The sequence below is a fragment of the Pelmatolapia mariae genome, linkage group LG16_19 (genome assembly GCF_036321145.2).
Source record: "Pelmatolapia mariae isolate MD_Pm_ZW linkage group LG16_19, Pm_UMD_F_2, whole genome shotgun sequence".
Lineage (NCBI taxonomy): Eukaryota > Metazoa > Chordata > Actinopteri > Cichliformes > Cichlidae > Pelmatolapia > Pelmatolapia mariae.
In genome coordinates, this window is record NC_086241.1 from 660,726 (window position 1) to 683,196 (window position 22,471).

At 44.5% G+C, this 22,471-nt stretch overlaps 1 protein-coding gene and 1 long non-coding RNA gene across 2 annotated transcripts in view; one reads left to right on the forward strand and one right to left on the reverse strand.

Moving 5' to 3' along the window:
- Positions 1–3,748: 3,748 nt before the first annotated feature.
- Positions 3,749–5,780, reverse strand: LOC134644435 (uncharacterized). Its single transcript, XR_010096490.1, has 3 exons — positions 5,613–5,780; positions 5,465–5,535; positions 3,749–4,705 (listed from the first exon to the last, which is right to left on the reverse strand). It is a non-coding gene; the product is annotated as an uncharacterized LOC134644435 (long non-coding RNA).
- A 7,885-nt stretch (positions 5,781–13,665) lies between these two features.
- Positions 13,666–22,471, forward strand: part of mylka (myosin, light chain kinase a) — a 54,888-nt gene continuing 46,082 nt past the window's right edge. The window contains exon 1 of the mRNA XM_063497460.1: positions 13,666–13,763. The gene's annotated coding sequence lies outside the window, so the exon portion shown is untranslated. The remainder of the gene's footprint in view (positions 13,764–22,471) is intronic.

Consider the following 22,471-nt stretch of genomic DNA (forward strand, 5'->3'; position numbering starts at 1 on the left):
CACCTATAGCTGGTTGCATCGAGTTTCGCAGAAGTAAGTATATAAGTGAGAGGATTGCTGTCAGTGACCACCGTAAACTGATTGACATACAGATAGTCACTGAACTTCTCCGTCACAGACCACTTCAATGCCAGGAACTCGAGCTTGTGAGCCGGGTAGCGGGATTCACTACGTGATAGCCCTCTGCTAGCGTAGGCCACAACACGCAGCTGCCCCTCCTGCTCCTGATACAAGGCTGCTCCGAGGCCGGTGGAGCTTGCATCCGTGTGTAGGATGTAGGGCAACGTGGGATCTGCAAAGGCTAGAACTGGGGATGTTGTTAGTTTTTCTATAATCATTTCAAAGGCCTGCTGGCAGGCAGGTGTCCAACGGTCCAGAAATGGTTCTTTTGGGTGGTAGTACTGCCCACTCTTGTCTTTTGACTTGGAATGCTTCTGAACAGGTGGGTACCCCGATGTCAGATCATTCAGAGGCTTTACTATGTTTGAATAGCCTTTGATGAACTTCCTATAGTACCCGCAGAATCCCAGGAAGGCTCTCAGCTCTTTTAGGCGTTGAGGAACTGGCCAGGTCTTTAACGCTGCTATTTTCTCTGGGTCTGTTTCCACTCCCCGCTCCGACACCACATGTCCCAGATAACGAACCGAAGACTGGAAGAACTTGCATTTTTCTGGAGACAGCTTCAGCCCGTACTCCTTCAACCGGTTGAGAACCTTGATGAGTCTGGCTTCGTGTTCTTCTAAAGTCTTTGAGAAGACTATCAGGTCATCCAGAAAAACTACAACCTCCTTCAGGTTCATGTCGCCCATGCACTTTTCCATCAGCCTCTGGAAGGTACTTGGGGCGTTCGTTACTCCTTGAGGCATGCGATTAAACTCCCAGAAACCAAGTGGGCAGACAAAGGCAGTCTTGGGCTTATCAGCTTCATCAACCTCAATCTGGTAATAACCAGACTTGAGGTCGAGAACACTGAACCACCTGGAACCAGAGAGTGCTGCAAAAGTGTCGTCCATCCTTGGGAGTGCGTACGCGTCCTTCACTGTCTGCAGGTTCAACTTCCTGTAATCAATACAGAGGCGAACTTGACCATTTTTCTTCCTGACCACAACAATGGGAGATGAAAATGGAGACTCGCTCTCACGAATCACTCCAGCATCGAGAAGCTCTTGAAGATGTTTTCTGACGGCTTCCACATCATTTGGGTGGATCGGTCGGGCCCTGTGCTTGAATGGTGTTTGGTCAGACAGCTTGATGTGATGCTTTACTTTATCTGTCCTCCCAAAGTCAATATCATTCATGGCAAAGACTTCAGGCATGCCATTCAGCTCTCCCACAATTCTGTCTCTCCACTCCGGGGAAATTTGAGATTCCCCAAAGTCAAAGACCAGCTTAGGTTGATCAGGGGACTTGGATCCAGGTAGCTTGGTTGGCTCCTGACCCTCCGTCGCACTCTGTTTGTGCGGTAGAATAGCCTGGATTGCATTGAGCTCAGCAATCACGGTCTTGGCCGGAATAGTGATGTCGTGCTCAGATGCATTAGAAATCACAACTGGTAGCCTGCATGGGGATCTGGTTGGTATGTTGAGGAGGCAGGTCTTTACTAGAAGTCCTCCAGGCAGAGATGATGTAGGGTACTCCACGATGGCACACTTCTCCGACTGGAATCCCTTGACTGCTACGGTTCCCTCTAATACAACAGTTTCTCCAGCCGGAACAACCTTCGTTTCTTTCCCATGCATCCTCACCACTCCAATGTTACTGTCGTGACATTGTTCATGTCGCAGCTGTAATACTTTCAGCACAGTCTTGTAGCCATCTGCTGAGGTGTGGTGGATCACTGGACCTTTCTCTTTGTGCATGTTATATGCCACATCAAGGGTGTTAGTACCAATCAGTACATGAAAGCCAGATGTTCCACTGTCTGGGACCACTAAGGCCAAGGTTGGGACATCACACTCCTTCCCCAGGAATTGTTCTGGGAAGGTGATGGTGATTTTAATGTAGCCCAAATAAGGTACGGGTAACCCATTGGCACCTTCAACTTCCAATAAATCATACAGTGGCTCTATCTGTGTTTCAAACAGATGTTGATCAAAGAAGGACTTGGTAACCGTAGTCACTTGTGAACCTGTGTCCATCAGACAGTTAAACTGTTTATCTTGGATCATCACTTGGCATGTACTCTTTGTACCTATCAGTTTTGGGGAAACCTTCGAAAGGTGTTTCCTGACATTACACTGGTTCAAAGCAGCACTTAATTTAGGTGTAGCGTCTTTATTAACAGGGCGCTGGTGAGCTGCTTCAGCCTCAGTTTGCCCTACAACTGAGGCTTCATCTAAAAATTTTCATTGGGAGTTAGATGGTCTGTTGCATCCCAAAGACGCTGCTTTTCTCTTAGCTGACTTCTTTTTTCATCAACGAGAGTGGGGTTTGGTTCGTTAGTGCAAGTTGAGGAAATATGGCCATCCTGACCACACTTAAAACAATACCAGGCCTTTGGCCTTGCGTTCTGTTTTGGGTTGGATGGCTTCCAGCTTGGTGCTCTAGAGTTAAGCTTAGGTGGTACTGGTCGGCTGGATGTGTGCTCAGCGCTCCCCTTGGGTTTCGAGGTCTTTTGGGGTTTCTTTGACATCAGTGCGGTAAGCTGGCTCTGAAGAGATGCGACCTGCTGTTTGAGTTCCGCCAATGTGTTGGACTCGGGTGGGATCACTACTTGCTGGCTGCAGGCACATGTGCTTTGCGAGCTAGTAACGGCCCGCTGTCGATTTGAGCCGAGGTGCTTCTTCATGCGTGTGACTTTGGCTGCATGTCTATCCTCTTCGGTACGGATCTGTAACAGAAGCTCTGCAAATGCTGGAGGGTGACTTTTCTTTTCTTCTAGGTTGAGGTCAGAGAGCAAGATGTTGTCCCAACAACCGCGGCAGAATTGCTTGAGAATATATTTGTCTGCTTCTTCAGCAGCAATTCCTCCTCTCTTAACAGCAAGGTTTAGAACAGCCTGGAGGCGGCAGAGGTAGGACGAAGCCTTTTCACCAGGGTCCTGAAGAGTGTTCATAAACTGGGCGAAAAGTTCTTCGCCATCTTCAACAGTTCCAAAGGCTGCATCCAGCAGTTGAAGGTAAGTTTCAGGGGTAGCTTCAGGACTTAGCCTTTTGACAATATCTGCTGCAGGGGAAAGCAAGCTCTCAACCATTTTCCGAGACTTCTGAAGATTGGACAGAGTGGAATCTTTCCTGAGAAGCTCAGCATGTGATCGCCATGTGTCGTAATCGGTCTCATTACTGGGCCTTGGGGTTTTGCCTGAAAATGGGTGAAGCTTGATGGGAAAATGTGGATATGTGTTACAGTCACTTTTCCTTACAATGTGTTCAACGATGACCTTTTGAACTTCAGGTGGATGCAGGTCGCTCTCCCTGATGGGTAGATTTTGCCTCAGGATGGTGGGTGGCTTCGGTTCGGAGCAATCTTGACCGGAATCCATCAAGGAGGGACTTCTGAACATCCGGTGATCTGAGGTTTCAACTGTTTCAAGAGATGTGTCGAACGGCTTGGCTACAGATGCCTCATCAATGCCGTCTGTTCCAATTACCTCACTGATCTCTGACATCATGTCTTTCAGCACTTCTTCATAGTCTTTCCCACTTAATTTTGCCAATTTCTTTATCTCATTGAGGTAAGTTTTGGTAATATTGCAGCCAACTTTTGTAGTGTAAATGCTAGCCAAAGCTTGAACGAGATACCTGACACTTGGGTTTTCTTTGAGTTCATGTGTGTAAGGCAAAAGAGGAGATAAGGCTTCAATGGCGGCACCATCTTGATACTCAATAATCAGGTTTTTATAAAACTCTGATTCAGCATCAGTTACTGGAACAAGCCTAAAAGAACCATATTTCTTCAGAAAGTCTATAATCTCCTCATCTTCTGGCGATTCAAGCAACCCACTCACAATCACTGCATTTGGGACTTTGATACCTGAGTTAGCTATGAACTCCATCTTTGGCAACGACTCTAAAACATTTAAACAACTTTTTTTTTTTATACAATTCCCCAAACATGAGATATGTTTCACTGCTGACACTTAACTAGGCTCCTGGCTGGCTCGCCACTTTTGTAACAGGTATTACAATTAAATAATATGAGATGGGTATTAAATTATTGTCTTGACAACTCTGGACCAGTATCAGAAAGTTCTAGGTAAGACTATGGAGCCTTGAAAGGATCAGCAGAGAAGGAACCACACAAGGATAGATAAGATATGATTTGAATAGAAACTGTATTGAAAAGTTATGAGGTTTACAAACCCTGCCTGTCTAAAGCCGGCTTCCTACAGTGCACAAACGCACATTAAAGGACCCAAAATGAAATCAAAACCAAATATCCTCTTTAAGGAAATTCTCCAAAGAGTTTCAATTAAAGAGCTTCCGCTCCTGTTGCTCAGTCCACTTCTCTTTGAAAAGAGAAATTAGAGTTCCTTGTGTGTGTGTGTTTCTGTCCACTGGTTCTAACACTACCCGGGTAGATTTTTAAAGTGTCAGTCTTATCTGTGTCAAGGGATGTAGTGATAGTCCTGAGGTTCGCTGAAGATGGATCCCACGGCTGGCCACACCGTACTCTGGTCCGTCTACAGTCACTCTCTTGGGATTGGCTCGCCACTGAACCCACAGGGTTCAGATCTCAAATGATCCAGTCCTGGTCAAAAACCAATCTATGCACACAGTGCAGAGTGCATACATTACTATTTTATCTATGCTTCTTCCATCACTCATCTTTCAGTCAAGTATTGCTCAAGTATAACAAATTATTTTAGTTATACAATGTCTCAAGCATCATGAAATAACTTGAGTTACATCACACAAGGTTTTAATGCAACACAAAATATAACTTATAGTTACCCTTTCAAGAATAAATAAACTTATAAGATTCACTCTCACATATTTATCCTTTTAACAGCTTGCTTGTAACTGTTCTTCTTTTTAAGATGTTTCAACCTGAATTATTTCTCGGAAAAATATATCAACTTCTTTAAACATTCAACAGAGTAATGAGATCCCTCACATTTTATAATCACATTTTAAGAACCTTTTGCATCTTTATCAAATGAATTAACTTCTAAGTCAACAAAACTAAAAGGGTGCATTTAAGCACTACATGACGATATTACTGCTTCTCCAACATTTTGGAAAGCTAACAAACTCAAATGAATCACAGTAATGTTAGAACACACAGAAATACACAGAAATCGCTAAGCAGTAGCTTAATACTAGTGGTTAGCCGGGCGCTATTGGCCCTAGAACATTTGAATATATTTTTTAGCACTTAAAATTAAATATCTGCACATCAGTGATGTTACAGTGCTTTAAACATAAATATCACAACTCCGACTGGTTGTTTTTAAACAGGAAATATACTAACAGCAGTCAACTACATGTCTTTATGGTGCTAACATTCATGTAGCATCCCTTACCGGAGCTCGTGGTGAGATAGCTCGCCCGGCTGACGCAGCTTCCCACGGCCGTATTTCACAGATTTCAGATCCTAATAAATAGCCATCTGTTAACAGCTAGTATGTGAAGATAAATTGCGAATTTAACTTTTATTTTAGCTTTTCTTACCAGGATCTTTCAGCTAATTTGGCGGTTGCCTCGTGAGTAATGGCTTTCACAACAGGAAATGTTGACTCACAGAAAGTCATCTCAAGGCATACTCGCCTCCTAGTGGCAGGGAGGGAAAATTACACCTCCAACCTTATGCAGCAGCACAACCCACAAATCTGATGTGGGTTACACTGAGGTCTAGCAGGACAAGCACAGAGATGAGTCCACTGTCAGAGGCCATAAGAAGATCATTTGTAACCTTCACTAAAGCTGTTTCTGTGCTGATAAATTCTGAACTCTGACTGAAGACATGGTGACAGCCTCCTTCTGTCTCGTCTCTGGTTGTTTCAAACTCTAATGATTCTTCTGTTCCTCCATCCTGCAGCTTCTGAGCCACTGACCCACCCAGCTGGCTTGGAGAAACAGTGGTGGATGCGTGAAGAAGAAATGGCCCTGCAGTCACAGCCTGTCTGCTGACTGATCAGGAGCTGAAGAGGAACAAAAGTCTGGTTTTCTGGAGACTCTCTTATTATTGATATGACATGTATGTGAAAGAGGCAAAGTACAGAACTGTCACTGTCAGATATGGCAGACCGTGGAGTTGAGAAAAGAAGGGCCCAAACGCGAGACTCTTTAGTGAAGGACAGTGGATTTATTCATAGTGAGTGGGCAAAAACAACAACACGTACAAATCCAGCACTGTGGCTCCCGTGGCGATTCCTTTGTGAATCCCACACAGTGCACGTGTTCATAAGCAGTGAAGATGTGACAACTCCAAAACCCGATTCCGCTCCGTGATTTCCCTTCGTGACGACGCTCCTCGCTCCCGACTCCTGATGACACAAAAACACACACAGCTCAGCAGGCAACCCACAGTAGCGATGTCGTTCACAAAACACTCATCAACGGAGGTACTTTACAGGTTTGACATAGTATAATCCCGCGCTGACTGGAGCTCCGCTACCTTCTTAAATAGGATGCTCTTCATGAGGCTATTAGCTGCAGCTGGTGAAGGCTAACAAGCGGCAGGTGTGGCAGCCTCCAGTGCGGGAACACTTCGGGGTCGCAGTCCCCTCAGCGACCCCAAAACCTCCGGGAGCACACAGGGAGAAGGAGGACAAAAAGGAATAGAAAACCACCAAAAAACATAACATACGGAAAAATAAAGCTATACAAGAAATACATGAGCCCTGGGTCATCAAACCCAGGCCATGACAAGAACATGAATAATAAGTACTGAACTGGTTGTCATAACAGTTTTATAGTCTTGCTGACCACTCCAAATGGTTTTAGAGTACAAGTATTTACCCACTGGCATGAAACTGTCACCAGATGCCATAACAACCCATCAAATCCACAAAAAACAAAAACATTCAAAAAAAAAGAAGAAAAAAAAACCAACAGTAAAAAATATATTATTGCAGGAAACCATAGTTTTTATTTTTATTGCCACCAGTTTCTAAATATACATACAAATTTAATAAAGACTTCATTTAAATGCTTCCTGCTGTGTGCAGGGTGATGTTTGCATTCAGTTTACTATAACATCATCATTAAGTCTAACATATGTCTAACAAACATAGTTCAAGATATTGATCTGTATCTGTCTGTCACGGTATGGCAGAATGTGGGGTTATGGGGAGATAGGACCCAACCGCAGGACTCTGTACGATGAATGCAGTGTGTTTATTTGCAGTGCAGAAAATATTAATCCGACAACAAATCCTCAGTACGTTCCCGACTCCTGCTCCGTGTCCTCTCCTCGTCCAGTGCTCCGTGTCTTCCCTCCTTGAGCATTGTCTTAAGGCGTCTGGAAAGGATCTCAAAACTGGATTATAGATGGCAGTTCTGAGATACCTACCCAGAGGGCTTAATGCCCACTCACACCCTGGGCCATCTGACCTCAGGAAATAACACGAGAGGGTGGGGCTAGGTTTCACAATGAGCTCACCTGAAACCCTGGCTGATTGTGACCCACACCCATTTTCACGCCTTGGCTCATGTGATAGGGCTTTGGAGCGTGATGTCACGGGAGGGGGGCCATGCCTCCTCCCGCCATGACAGTAGGACAAATGAAGCACACGGAAGCGTCAGCTATGGTTCGTACGTACTGTGTTGTCGGTTGCAACGTTAGATCACATGATAGGGAAGGCAAGAAGCTGGAAAATAGGCTCTCTTTTCATCGTTTCCCCTCCTGGAGGCAACGGGAGGGATCTCATGTATCTGATATTATTAAACGAAGACGTCAGGCTTGGATTGCAGCGGTCAGACTCGGACCGGTGTTGTGCCAAAAAGTGATTGTCTGCCAAAAACTGATTTCCGGTATTTGCCAAACTTGTTGGTCTATAATATTTGAAACATATGTCAAATGTATCCCTCATGAATGATATCAAGTCATCTTGAGCAACAAACAACATTCCTGTAACAAGGTAGAAGCCGCAATCAGTTTTTGGCAGTGACTTTTATGTAGGGATGGGTATTGATAAAATTTTCACGATTCCGATTCCATTTTCGATTCTGTTTAACGATTCGATTCTTTATCGATTCTCTTATTGATTCTTTTTAAAAAAGGAGAACACTAAGGTCGATTAGCTTAGAACTTTGTTTTATATCTTCTCTTTGAGCAAGATAGAAACTTAGGAGTAACATGGCCTTACAAACCCAACAGTGAGATCTTAAGAGATCCACAGCCTACGGCTCTTCAATGGGGTGTCACAGGGTCCCCGGGAAAAAAAATTGTAAATGTAAAATAATAAAATAAATATTCTTCAGTAGCAATAACAAAGTATAACATAAAGTATTCTGTAGCAATTACACAAGAATATCCAGTAATGTCCCTGCCTACAATTAAACACATTCACTTACCGAAAATCGGGGGAAACTGCTGTGGCAAATGGGTGCAAGCCTTTTACCACAAACTTAGTCACTGCTCGGTGACATTCTGGCCTGAAAGGAGACGCTACCGGTAGACTGCAGCGGCAACTGCCAGCATCTGAGCCAGCCAGACTCTGTCTGTCTCTCTCATCATGGTCACCTAAATGCACAGCAATGGCAGGTTTTGTAATAAGGCAGATCGCGCTAACATAATATGCACTGTTAGTTGATTATTTACCTGCCGCATTAATGGGAGAGGACCTGCAAACGTTACCACTGCTGCTGGGTTGAGATTCACGAGTCCGGAGCGGAATTAAAAACACGACATTCATTTAAGGTCATCGAGTGTTTTGTGAGCAAATGCTTTTGCATATTCATAGTGTTTCCTCCCTTAAATGAAATATCTACTTTGCAAGTATTGCAAGTTGCCCTGTTGTCATTCGTTCTCGTAAAGTATAACCAAACTTTTGAGCATTTGAGCCGCTTAGGCGCCGTGTTTCCTGCAGGTAAATGACGCTCTGCAACGTGGTGACGTCATTTGGGGCGACAGGAATCGATAAGGGAATCGTTTGCAAAAATGGCAAACGATTCCAAGGAATTGAAACAGTGGGAACCGGTTCTCAACAAGAACCGGGTTTCGATACCCATCCCTACTTTTATGTATCTTTTATTTATGCAGTTTAAAAAAAAATTCTTGTTGGGGCTTCCGGTGATGCCATGATCTAGTCAAGCAGCGTAGGAAACGAGCTCTGTCCAGATTAATACATTATTCCTAACTACAGTTTTTAAAACTCGGCTAATTGCATTCTAACCAGCATGGCATCGTCCCAGAGAGGCAAGGGATCCAGCAAACAGGATCAAAATAAAGATAAAGGTGAGCATTTGAAGCAACTAACTCTGTCCTCAAATGCAGATGCTAATGCTACTGCTAGCACTCGTGACGCAGATACAAGGATATTAGCAGAACTGGAAAAGATAAGAAAAGATAACAAAGACGGGCATATGGAAACACAGCAAGCTCTGACGAGATTGGAGGCGTCCTTTAAGAATCTGAGAGAAGATATGACAAAGCTGGAAAACAGAACAACGGAGATGGAGGAGCGGATTGGCCACAACGAAGACTCCACCAGGCGTCATGAACGAGCCCTCCGGTACTTGTTGCATAGAGAAATGGATCTCACTGCACGATGCGAGGACATGCAAAATAGACTAAGGCGAAACAACTTGAGGATCTATCGTGTATCAGAAGGGAGTGAGGGGAGAGATGTTAAGCTGTTTGTGCTAGAGCTGTGTAAATCAACTCTTCAACTTCCCGCTGATCTTAACATTGGAATAGAGCGAGCACACAGAGCCAAGAACCCCGACGCAGCACCGCGCTCACTGGTGGTCAGATTCTGGGACTTCTCTGTGAAAGAGACCATTCTAAGACAAGCATGGGATCAGAAGCGTGTCTTATATAAGGGCACGCAGATATATTTTGAACATGATTTTTCCCCGGAACTGCAAAAGAGGAGGGCACTGGTACGAGATGCGGTAAAACAATTAAAGCTGAAAAACATCAGAGCCAAATGTGTGTTTCCAGCAAAACTGAGACTGTTCAAGGATGGGGGTGAGAAGACGTTCTCCAGTTTGACGGAAGCCCTGCCGACGCTTCAAGAGCTGGGGATACAAGTGCGAGTCGACCAGAGGGAGCGCATGGAAACGGAGCTATCCCGGTATCGATGGTCCGCTGAGGGAACTAGGGCAGGTGTGACCCTCTCCCTTGCCGAAATGACAACTTTCTTTATGGAGGACTGAGATGCTACTCCCGCCGAGTTAATTTGTTTTTCTTGGACACAAATGTTAGGAAAAGATAAAAAAGTTTTTGTTTGTACAATGGATGGAAAGTGCGCACACAAGTGGATACCAACTCTCCCACTTATATAGCCGCAATGAGCCGCTCTGCGAGCGGGCGACAGCGACGAAGTAGCACATTGTGTTTTTCCCCCACGGAGGACTCGTCACCACCCTCCGCCCAGGATACATCGGGGACTGGATTACTCAGGTTGTTATTAATCCAGTTGGGTACGTGGAAGCTAATGTTCTTAATGTTCTTTGTTTGTTTAATTCTAAATGTTTTTGTTTATCTTGGCCTGAGACCAATTGTGGACCACTATTTTATTGAGTATAATAATTTAGTTTTGTCTGTACAGGATCTGAGTCTAAGATATGAAAGATCTAATTTGTGTCTCATATAACGTAAAGGGTTTGAATAGTCCAATTAAAAGGAAAAAGGTACTGAACCAACTGAAAAGTGCTCCATAGCAGTGCTCCAGGAGACTCACCTCTCTGAAAAGGAACATAGGAAGTTGAGGAGGGAGTGGGTTGAACAACAATATAGCTCTACTTATCAGGATGGGAGAAAAAGAGGAGTTGCAATTCTTGTTAACCGGTCAACATATTTCCACCATGAAAAAACATTTGTGGATAGGGAAGGGCGCTATGTAATGGTGATTGGCTCTATAGGGGGGTTTAAAATTACATTACTAAACTTATATGCACCAAACGAGGACTGTCCACAATTCTTCAAGAATATTGCATCATTAATAGCAGAAAAATCTGAAGGAATGATTTTGGTGGGAGGTGATTTCAACTGTACTTTGAAAGCAGCTGTCGACAGACTCCCAGCACACAATGGCCCCAAATCCAAAAAATCTTGTAGTTTAAATACAATGATTAAGGAACTGGGCCTAGTGGATGTGTGGCGCCAGTTGCACCCCCAAGAAAAAGATTTTACTTTTTATTCACATGTACATCGCAGCCATTCAAGGATAGACATGTTTTTAATGCCCAGGATGGACCTTTATAGGGCTAGACAGTGTAGCATAGAAGCAATCACTATCTCTGATCACGCCCCGGTTTGTCTGGAATTAAGAATGATTCCAAACAATCATTTTAAATATTGGAGAGCCAATGTATCTATCCTGAATAATGAAACAACTCGACAAGAACTTCAAAAAAGTCTGACTGAATATATTCAATTCAATGATAATAATGAGGTGTCTCCCTCAATCTTGTGGGAGAGTGCCAAAAGTTTTTTGAGAGGTAATATTATAGCAGTCTCATCAAGACTGAAAAAGGAGAGACTAGCAGAACAAACAGAACTAGAAAATAAAATTAAGAAATTAGAAAAAGCCTATCAGGTAACTAAAGACACTGGGACTTTAAACTCATTGAAAGAGCAGAGGCAAAAGCTGGATGATTTACTAACGTATAAGGCGGAGGGACAACTACGCTTTGCTAATCAAAAGTACTACCAGTATGGCAATCGGGCCATGGGGATGTGGGCCATCTGACCTCATCGCTGTGAGTGGATGTGAGTGGGCCCACTCACATCCTGGGCCATCTGACCTCAGGAATTCACATGACAAGGTGGGGCCAGGTTTCACAATGAGCACACCTGAAACCCTGGCTGATTAGGTCCCACCACCCATCTTGAGGAGTTTGCCCCCTCACATATACTAATGTGCCACAAACAGGACTTTAATATCACCAACCATTCCCATGTTATTACGGTGTACCCATATAAATGGCCCACCCTGTATTTTCCACAGTTGAGCGTATCAGGTCACATTTCATTGCATGTTATACTTGTATAACTATGTACGTGACAAATAAAAGGATCTTGAATATTGAGAGAGATGTGGAGTGGCATGAAGACCATCCAACAGCAGAGGAGCTGGGGGTGGTGAGGACAAAGCCAATGTGTTGAATGTGTTTTCCAACAGACTGGACACTGCAGTGAATGTTGCTCCCCCCACAGCCTTACCTGTAGTCAGCCTGCAGTCCACAGCCACCCACTGTCTCCACACTGCACCATAGCCTCCTTTAAAAGTCCTGACACCCCTCCCCCGCCTGTCACTTTCACTCATGACCAGGTTCAGAGACAAATGAGGAGGCTCTACTCAGGCAAGTCTGCTGGACCAGACAGTGTGAGTCCTGTGTCCTCGAGGCCTGCTCCCCCCAGCTTTCTGGAGTCTTTCATAAACTGTTCATGTTGAGTCTGAGTCTACAGAGGGTCCCATTGCTGTGGAAGACATCATGCCTCATTCCTTTACCAAAGATGCCACATCCCATTGGCCCCAGGATTACAGACCTGCCATCTTCAGAAGTTTTCTGATGACTCTGTGGTGGTTGGATGCATCAGTGAGGGTGATGGTTAACTCCTTTGTCACGTGGTGCAAGCAGAATCATTTGGAGCTCAACGTGGCAAAGACCAAAGAACTGATTGTGGACTTTAGGAGGACCAGGAAACCTGTGACCCCTGTTTCAACCCAGGGGGTCAATGTGGAGGACTATAAATACCTCGGAGTACACAAAGATAATAAACTGGACTGGGTTAAAAACACCGCTGCACTCTTTAGATGAAAGAAAAGGAACAAGAAACCAATTTTACATGTGAATTAAAGAGTTAAATGTTAAAATCAGAGGGATGCTCTGGTGGTTAAACATTCATTATCACAAACTCCTGGCCCTGTAGGCTTCCTCTGACAGTAACATAACACCCATTGTTGTCTTTTATACAGTCAGCCACGGTGAGGGGGAGGTTCCACCTTATTAATATTATTACAGCCCTGCTCCCACTGCTGAGTGATGGGAAATAAACTTATCCAAAAAAAAGTGTCCCAACAATGTAACTGACTTGATGCTGAACTCTAATTAAAAGGTGCTCCTTTCATGCTCCTTTCTGTGTGTTGTTTCATACAGAGTTAAAATGATTCCTAAATCTGTGGATAACCAATCAAACTGTGCTCTCATCACATCATTATGTGAACAAGTCTGAGGATGATGAAGTTCCTCTGATGAAGCACAGACAGCTGATACAAACACTCTGTTTAACCTGTTGCTTCGGTTCTTTGGAGGTTTGTAAAGAACCTGAGAGGTGTGCTCATGTTCAGACACACATCTGTATGACGAACTCCAGGATGATGTCAGAGGGAGTGGCAGCTGAGGAGCATGAGGACTCATCCCACACATGCTACAGAGTGCAGCACTGAGAGACCTGCAGATGGCGCCACACTGACACAAATCAGCAGCCTGAGCTCCACAGCCTGAACCCACAGAGACCCCCACCCACAGCAGCGCAGAGCAGTGACCGCCCCGGAGGAAGAGGAGGAGTCCCGGTGCTGAATGAGCGGATTATTCAGGTGAAGCTGCTGCAGAGGAACACAAGCTCCTCAGTCTGGTTTGTTTTCCAGGAGTCACGGAGGAGGAGAACCATCAGAGGAGGAGAAACATCAGAGGAACATCAGAGCTGTGAGTTCAATGCTTCTCCTTCTTCTCTCTGCTTCTTCAGACTCAAATGTGACTTTTTCCTGTGTTTTAATCAAACGCACCCAGACTCTGGGGTGGGTGGGGTCAGCGCTGCACCAGGCTCCTGCTGGTTAAACAAACACTGAGCCCAGATCAGTTTATTAGTGTTTAATACTGAAATGTCCATCAGAGATAAAGAGCAGCTGAAGAGCTGCTTCTTCTTCTCTGCTCTCTCTCCTGCTGCACGCGTCACATAATCAAACAACAGTTTAATGATCAGTCGATTAATCAGAGCGATCAGTTTGAGGTTTGCAAACATGTTTCAGGCCAGATGTTAAACTCTGTGCAGATGTGACGCTTTGATGTTTTTGTCTTTGATAATTTTAATGTTTTTACTTTGTAAACTAAATCAGTTCAGAGGAGCTGCGTCAGAGTTTGAAACCATCCTCTGAACGATCACCTCGTCCCTCATTCACTTTCATCTTTAGCTTTTCTTCATGTTTGGCACTAAAGTTGACCTCAGTTTTTTTCTCATGTTATTTTCACTCCTTGTGTTGTTGAGTCTCTGCTTTCTTCTGTCTGTATCATCAGTGTGGTGACCTCTGACCTCTGTGATATCTCTGTGCACAGTGTTTTAAGATGAATCAAAGTGCAGTTAGTGTGGTGGGCTATGGTCTCTGAGTTTATACAAAGCGGTCAGTTATGAAGGCGATGAGCAGGTGAACGACCCCTCAGCCACAGACTGGTGATGAAACCAAGCAGCTCCACATTAATCCTGCAGTAATAAGCATTTTACCCTCTGATGTAAGAAATACTTCATCATAGTCACAGACTTTTATACTTTACAGTGCTGTGTTACTGCTGTGGTGCCACTACAGCACTGAGTCCTACAGAAAGAAGCCAGTGTGATGCGACTGTAAGGACCTCTCAAACCTTTCAGACCTCGTGCTGCAGGTTATTAGTAGAGTGTCAATAACAAAAGGTTATAAAATCAGATCAGAGTAGAGCCTGCGTCTGTCTGAACATCGAGCAGAGTTTAAACAAGAACAAAATCAAATCTGAGAGAAAATCCAGTAGAGACGCTGAAGCCTCTTCAGGCAGGGAGCTGCCAGCAGCTCGGGTCAGCAGGTGTTGCTCCTCCACCTGTAGATGTTCCTCAGCACTGGTGGAGGTTTCCTTCACACAATCAAGACTGAACACGACATCTAAAATCATCAGTTAATCCTCACCATCAAACTCGGACGTCTTTTTAAAGCTCCATGAAGGATTTCAGACTCAGTCACTGTGAGACTTCCTGCATTTCAGGGCAGAGTATCTGAATCCCAGGCACAGATCCATGTCTGCATGTTTTTGGGACGTTGTTGGGATGTTGTTGGGATGTTGTTGGGACGTTCTTGGGACGTTGTTTGGATGTTGTTGGATGTTGTTGGGACGTTGTTGGGAAGTTGTTGGGAAGTTGTTTGCATGTTGTTGAGACGTTGTTAGGACGTTGTTGGGATGGTGTTTGGATGTTATTGGGATGGTGTTGGGACAATGTTGGAACGTTGCTGGGATGTTGTTGCAACATTGTTGGGATGTTGTCGGGATATTGTCGGAACGTTGTTTGGATGTTGTTTAGACGTTATTTGGATGTTATTAGGATGTTGATGGGACGTTGTTGAGATGTTGTTGGGATGTTGTTGGGATGTTGTTGGGAAGTTGTTGGGAAGTTGTTTGCATGTTGTTGGGACACTGTCAGGACGTTGTTGGGATGGTGTTTGGATGTTATTGGGATGGTGTTGGGACAGTGTTGGAACGTTGCTGGGATGTTGTTGCAACGTTGCTGGGAAGTTGTTGCAACGTTGTTGGGATGTTGTCGGAACGTTGTCGGAACGTTGTTGGGATGTTGATTAGACGTTATTTGGATGTTATTAGGATGTTGATGGGACGTTGTTGGGATGTTGTTGGGAAGTTGTTTGCATGTTGTTGGGACGTTGTCAGGACGTTGTTGGGATGGTGTTTGGATGTTATTGGGATGTTGTTTGGATGTTATTGGGATGTTGTTTGGATGTTGTTGGGATGTTGATGGGACGTTGTTGAGATGTTTATGGGACGTTGTTGAGATGTTGTTGAGACGTTGTTGGGACGTTGTTGAGATGTTGTTGGAAAGTTGTTGAGATGTTGTTGGGACATTGTTCGGACGTTGTTTGGATGTTGTTTGGATGTTGTTGGGACGTTTTTGGGACGTTGTTGGGACGTTGTTGGGATGGTGTTTGGATGTTATTGGGATGTTGTTTGGATGTTGTTGGGATGTTGTTTGCATGTTGTTGGATGTTGTTTGCATGTTGTTGGGACGTTGTCAGGACGTTGTTGGGATGGTGTTTGGATGTTATTGGGATGTTGTTTGGATGTTGTTGGGATGTTGTTTGCATGTTGTTGGGACGTTGTCAGGACGTTGTTGGGATGGTGTTTGGATGTTGGGACGTTGTTGGGACGTTGTCAGGACATTGTTGGGATGGTGTTTGGATGTTGGGATGTTGTTGGAACGTTATTGGGACGTTGTTTGGATGTTGTTTGGATGTTGGGACGTTGTTGGGACGTTGTCAGGACGTTGTTGGGATGGTGTTTGGATGTTATTGGGATGTTGTTTGGATGTTATTGGGACGTTGTTTGCATGTTGTTTGGATGTTGTTTGGATGTTGTTTCGATGTTATTGGGATGTTGTTGGGACGTTGTTGAGATGTTGTTGGGACGTTGTTGAGATGTTGTTGGGATGTTGTTGGGAAGTTGTTTGCATGTTGTTGGGACCTTGTCAGGACGTTGTTGGGATGGTGTTTGGATGTTATTGGGATGTTGTTTGGATGTTGTTGGGACGTTGTTGGGACATTGTTGGGACGTTGTTGGGATGGTGTTTGGATGTTATTGGGATGGTGTTTGGATGTTGTTGGGATGTTGTTTGCATGTTGTTGGGACGTTGTCAGGACGTTGTTGGGATGGTGTTTGGATGTTATTGGGATGCTGTTTGGATGTTATTGGGATGTTGTTGGAATGTTCTTGAGACGTTGTTTGGCTGTTGGGACGTTGTTGGGACGTTGTTGGGACGTTGTTGAGATGTTGTCAGGACGTTGTCGGGATGGTGTTTGGATGTTATTGGGACGTTGTTTGGATGTTGTTTGGACGTTGTTTGGATGTTGTTTGGATGTTGTTGGGATGTTGTTGGGATGTTGTTTGGATGTTGTTGGGACTTTGTTTGGATGTTGTTGGGATGTTGTTGGGACGTTGTTGGGATGTTGTTGGGATGTTGTTTGGACGTTGTTGGGATGTTGTTGGGACGTTGTTGGGATGTTGTTGGGATGTTGTTTGGATGTCATTGGGATGGTGTTGGGACAATGTTGGAACGTTGCTGGGATGTTGTTGCAACGTTGCTGGGATGTTGTTGCAACGTTGTTGGGATGTTGTCGGAACGTTGTTTGGATGTTGTTTAGACGTTATTTGGATGTTATTAGGATGTTGATGGGACGTTGTTGAGATGTTGTTGGGATGTTGTTGGGACGTTGTTTGGATGTTGTTGGGACGTTGTTTGGATGTTGTTTAGACGTTATTTGGATGTTATTAGGATGTTGATGGGACGTTGTTGGGATGTTGTTGGGTTGTTATTGGGATGTTGTTTGGACGTTGTTTGGACGTTGTTTGGATGTTGTTTGGATGTTGTTGGGATGTTGTTGGGACGTTGTTTGGATGTTGTTGGGACGTTGTTTGGATGTTGTTTGGATGTTATTGGGATGTTGTTGGGACGTTGTTGGGATGTTGTTGGGATGTTGTTTGGACGTTGTTGGGACATTGTTTGGATGTTGTTGGGACTTTGTTTGGATGTTGTTGGGATGTTGTTTGCATGTTGTTGGGACGTTGTCAGGACGTTGTTGGGATGGTGTTTAGATGTTATTGGGATGTTGTTTGGATGTTATTGGGATGTTGATGGGACGTTATTGGGATGTTGTTGGGATGTTGTTGGGATGTTGTTTGGACGTTGTAGGGACGTTGTTGGGACGTTGTCAGGACGTTGTCAGGACGTTGTCGGGATGGTGTTTGGATGTTATTGGGACGTTGTTTGGACGTTGTTTCGATGTTGTTTGCATTTTGTTTGGATGTTATTGGGATGTTGTTGCGACGTTGTTGGGACGTTGTTGGGTTGTTGTTGGGATGTTGTTTGGACGTTGTTTGGATGTTGTTTGGATGTTGTTGGGATGTTGTTTGGATGTTGTTGGGACTTTGTTTGGATGTTGTTGGGATGTTGTTGGGACGTTGTTGGGATGTTGTTGGGATGTTGTTTGGACGTTGTTGGGATGTTGTTGGGACGTTGTTGGGATGTTGTTGGGATGTTGTTTGGATGTCATTGGGATGGTGTTGGGACAATGTTGGAACGTTGTTGGGATGGTGTTGGGACAATGTTGGAACGTTGTTGGGATGTTGTTGCAACGTTGCTGGGATGTTGTTGCAACGTTGTTGGGATGTTGTCGGAACGTTGTTTGGATGTTGTTTAGACGTTATTTGGATGTTATTAGGATGTTGATGGGACGTTGTTGAGATGTTGTTGGGATGTTGTTGGGACGTTGTTTGGATGTTGTTGGGACGTTGTTTGGATGTTGTTTGGATGTTATTGGGATGTTGTTGGGACGTTGTTGGGATGTTGTTGGGATGTTGTTTGGACGTTGTTGGGACATTGTTTGGATGTTGTTGGGACTTTGTTTGGATGTTGTTGGGATGTTGTTTGCATGTTGTTGGGACGTTGTCAGGACGTTGTTGGGATGGTGTTTAGATGTTATTGGGATGTTGTTTGGATGTTATTGGGATGTTGATGGGACGTTATTGGGATGTTGTTGGGATGTTGTTTGGACGTTGTAGGGACGTTGTTTGGATGTTGTTTGGATGTTATTGGGACTTTGTTGGGATGTTGTTGGGACGTTGTTGGGACGTTGTTGGGATGTTGTTTGGACGTTGTTGGGATGTTGTTGGGACGTTGTGGGGATGTTGTTTGGATGTTGTTGGGATGTTGTTTGGATGTTCTTGGGACATTGTTTGGATGTTGTTTGGATGTTGTTGGGATGTTGTTGGGACGTTGTCAGGACGTTGTTGGGATGGTGTTTGGATGTTATTGGGATGTTGTTGGAACGTTCTTGGGACGTTGTTTGGATGTTGGGACGTTGTTGGGACGTTGTTGGGACGTTGTCAGGACGTTGTTGGGAATGTGTTTGGATGTTATTGGGACGTTGTTTGGATGTTGTTTGGATGTTATTGGGATGTTGTTGGGACGTTGTTGGGATGTTGTTGGGATGTTGTTTGGACGTTGTTGGGACGTTGTTTGGATGCTGTTTGGATGTTGTTGGGACTTTGTTTGGATGTTGTTGGGATGTTGTTTGCATGTTGTTGGGACGTTGTTGGGATGGTGTTTGGATGTTATTGGGATGTTGTTTGGATGTTATTGGGATGTTGATGGGATGTTGTTGAGATGTTGTTGAGACGTTGTTGGGACGTTGTTGAGATGTTGTTGCGACGTTGTTGAGATGTTGTTGGGAAGTTGTTTGCATGTTGTTGGGACCTTGTCAGGACGTTGTTGGGATGGTGTTTGGATGTTATTGGGATGTTGTTTGGATGTTGTTGGGATGTTGCTTGCATGTTGTTGGGACGTTGTCAGGACGTTGTTGGGATGGTGTTTGGATGGTGTTTGGATGTTATTGGGATGTTGTTGGGACATTCTCGGGTCGTTGTTTGGATGTTGTTTGGATGTTGTTGGGACGTTGTTGGGATGGTGTTTGGATGTTATTGGGATGTTGTTTGGATGTTGTTGGGATGTTGTTTGCATGTTGTCAGTACGTTGTCAGGACGTTGTTGGGATGGTGTTTGGATGTTATTGGGATGTTGTTTGGATGTTGTTGGGATGTTGTTTGCATGTTGTTGGGAAGTTGTCAGGACGTTGTTGGGATGGTGTTTGGATGTTATTGGGATGTTGTTGGAACGTTCTTTGGACTATGTTTGGATGTTGGGACGTTGTTGGGACGTTGTCAGGACATTGTTGGGATGGTGTTTGGATGTTATTGGGACGTTGTTTGGATGTTGTTTGGATGTTATTGGGATGTTGTTGGGACGTTGTTGGGACGTTGTTGGGATGTTGTTTGGACGTTGTTGGGACGTTGTTTGGATATTGTTTGGATGTTGTTGGGACTTTGTTTGGATGTTGTTGGGATGTTGTTTGGACGTTGTTGGGATGTTATTGGGATGTTGTTTGGACGTTGTTGGGACTTTGTTTGGATGTTGTTGGGATGTTGTTAGGATGTTGTTGGTACGTTGTTTGGATGTTGTTGGGACTTTGTTTGGATGTTGTTGGGATGTTGTTGGGATGTTGTTAGGACGTTGTCAGGACGTTGTTTGGATGTTGTTGGGACTTTGTTTGGATGTTGTTGGGATGTTGTTGGGATGTTGTTGGGACGTTGTTGGGACGTTGTTGGGATGTTGTTTGGACGTTGTTTGGACGTTGTTGGGACGTTGTTTGGATATTGTTTGGATGTTGTTGGGACTTTGTTTGGATGTTGTTGGGAGGTTGTTGGGACGTTGTTGGGATGTTGTTGGGATGTTGTTGGGATGTTGCTTGCATGTTGTTGGGACGTTGTCAGGACGTTGTTGGGATGGTGTTTGGATGGTGTTTGGATGTTATTGGGATGTTGTTGGGACATTCTCGGGTCGTTGTTTGGATGTTGTTTGGATGTTGTTGGGACGTTGTTTGGATGGTGTTTGGATGTTATTGGGATGTTGTTTGGATGTTGTTGGGATGTTGTTTGCATGTTGTCAGTACGTTGTCAGGACGTTGTTGGGATGGTGTTTGGATGTTATTGGGATGTTGTTTGGATGTTGTTGGGATGTTGTTTGCATGTTGTTGGGAAGTTGTCAGGACGTTGTTGGGATGGTGTTTGGATGTTATTGGGATGTTGTTGGAACGTTCTTTGGACGTTGTTTGGATGTTGGGACGTTGTTGGGACGTTGTCAGGACGTTGTTGGGATGGTGTTTGGATGTTATTGGGACGTTGTTTGGATGTTGTTTGGATGTTATTGGGATGTTGTTGGGACGTTGTTGGGACGTTGTTGGGATGTTGTTTGGACGTTGTTGGGACGTTGTTTGGATATTGTTTGGATGTTGTTGGGACTTTGTTTGGATGTTGTTGGGATGTTGTTTGGACGTTGTTGGGATGTTGTTGGGATGTTGTTTGGACGTTGTTGGGACTTTGTTTGGATGTTGTTGGGATGTTGTTAGGATGTTGTTGGTACGTTGTTTGGATGTTGTTGGGACTTTGTTTGGATGTTGTTGGGATGTTGTTGGGATGTTGTTGGGATGTTGTTAGGACGTTGTCAGGACGTTGTTTGGATGTTGTTGGGACTTTGTTTGGATGTTGTTGGGATGTTGTTGGGATGTTGTTGGGACGTTGTTGGGACGTTGTTGGGATGTTGTTTGGACGTTGTTTGGACGTTGTTGGGACGTTGTTTGGATATTGTTTGGATGTTGTTGGGACTTTGTTTGGATGTTGTTGGGAGGTTGTTGGGATGTTGTTGGGATGTTGTTGGGATGTTGTTGGGATGTTGTTTGGACGTTGTTGGGACTTTGTTTGGATGTTGTTGGGACTTTGTTTGGATGTTTTTGGGATGTTGTTAGGACGTTGTTGGTACGTTGTTGCGATGTTGCTGGTACGTTGTCAGGACGTTGTTGGGATGGTGCTTGGATGTTATTGGGACGTTGTTTGGATGTTGTTTGGATGTTGTTGGGATGTTGCTTGCATGTTGTTGGGACGTTGTCAGGACGTTGTTGGGTTGGTGTTTGGATGTTATTGGGATGTTGTTGGGACATTCTCGGGACGTTGTTTGGATGTTGTTGGGACGTTGTTGGGACGTTGTTGGGATGGTGTTTGGATGTTATTGGGATGTTGTTTGGATGTTGTTGGGATGTTGTTTGCATGTTGTTGGGACGTTGTCAGGACGTTGTTGGAATGGTGTTTGGATGTTATTGGGATGTTGTTGGAACGTTCTTGGGAGGTTGTTTGGATGTTGGGACGTTGTTGGGACATTGTTGGGACGTTGTTGGGACGTTGTCAGGACGTTGTTGGGATGGTGTTTGGATCTTATTGGGACGTTGTTTGGATGTTGTTTGGATGTTATTGGGATGTTGTTGGGACGTTGTTGGGATGTTGTTGGGATGTTGTTGGGATGTTGTTTGGACGTTGTTGGGACGTTGTTTGGATGTTGTTGGGACTTTGTTTGGATGTTGTTGGGATGTTGTTGGGACGTTGTTGGGATGTTGTTGGGATGTTGTTGGGACGTTGTTGGGATGTTGTTGGGATGTTGTTTGGACGTTGTTGGGACTTTGTTTGGATGTCATTGGGATGTTGTTGGGACGTTTTTAGTACGTTGTTGGGATGTTGCTGGGACGTTGTTCGAATGTTGCTTGCATGTTGCTGGGATGTTTTGTGGGTATGTTGATGTATGTCTGGTGTTTGCTTGATGTTTCCCTCCTCTGTGTGTCAGTGGAGATGCAGTGCTGATGCTGCTGCAGAGTGTGTGATTTTACAGGGTGAATGTGGGAAACAGAAGCTCGGCCTGCTGCTGTTTAGTTGTAGAGGATGTTTGTGAAACGGTCGACTGACGTGAAGGAATCTCCTCTGATTAAAGAGCCGACCTCAGACCGACCGGAG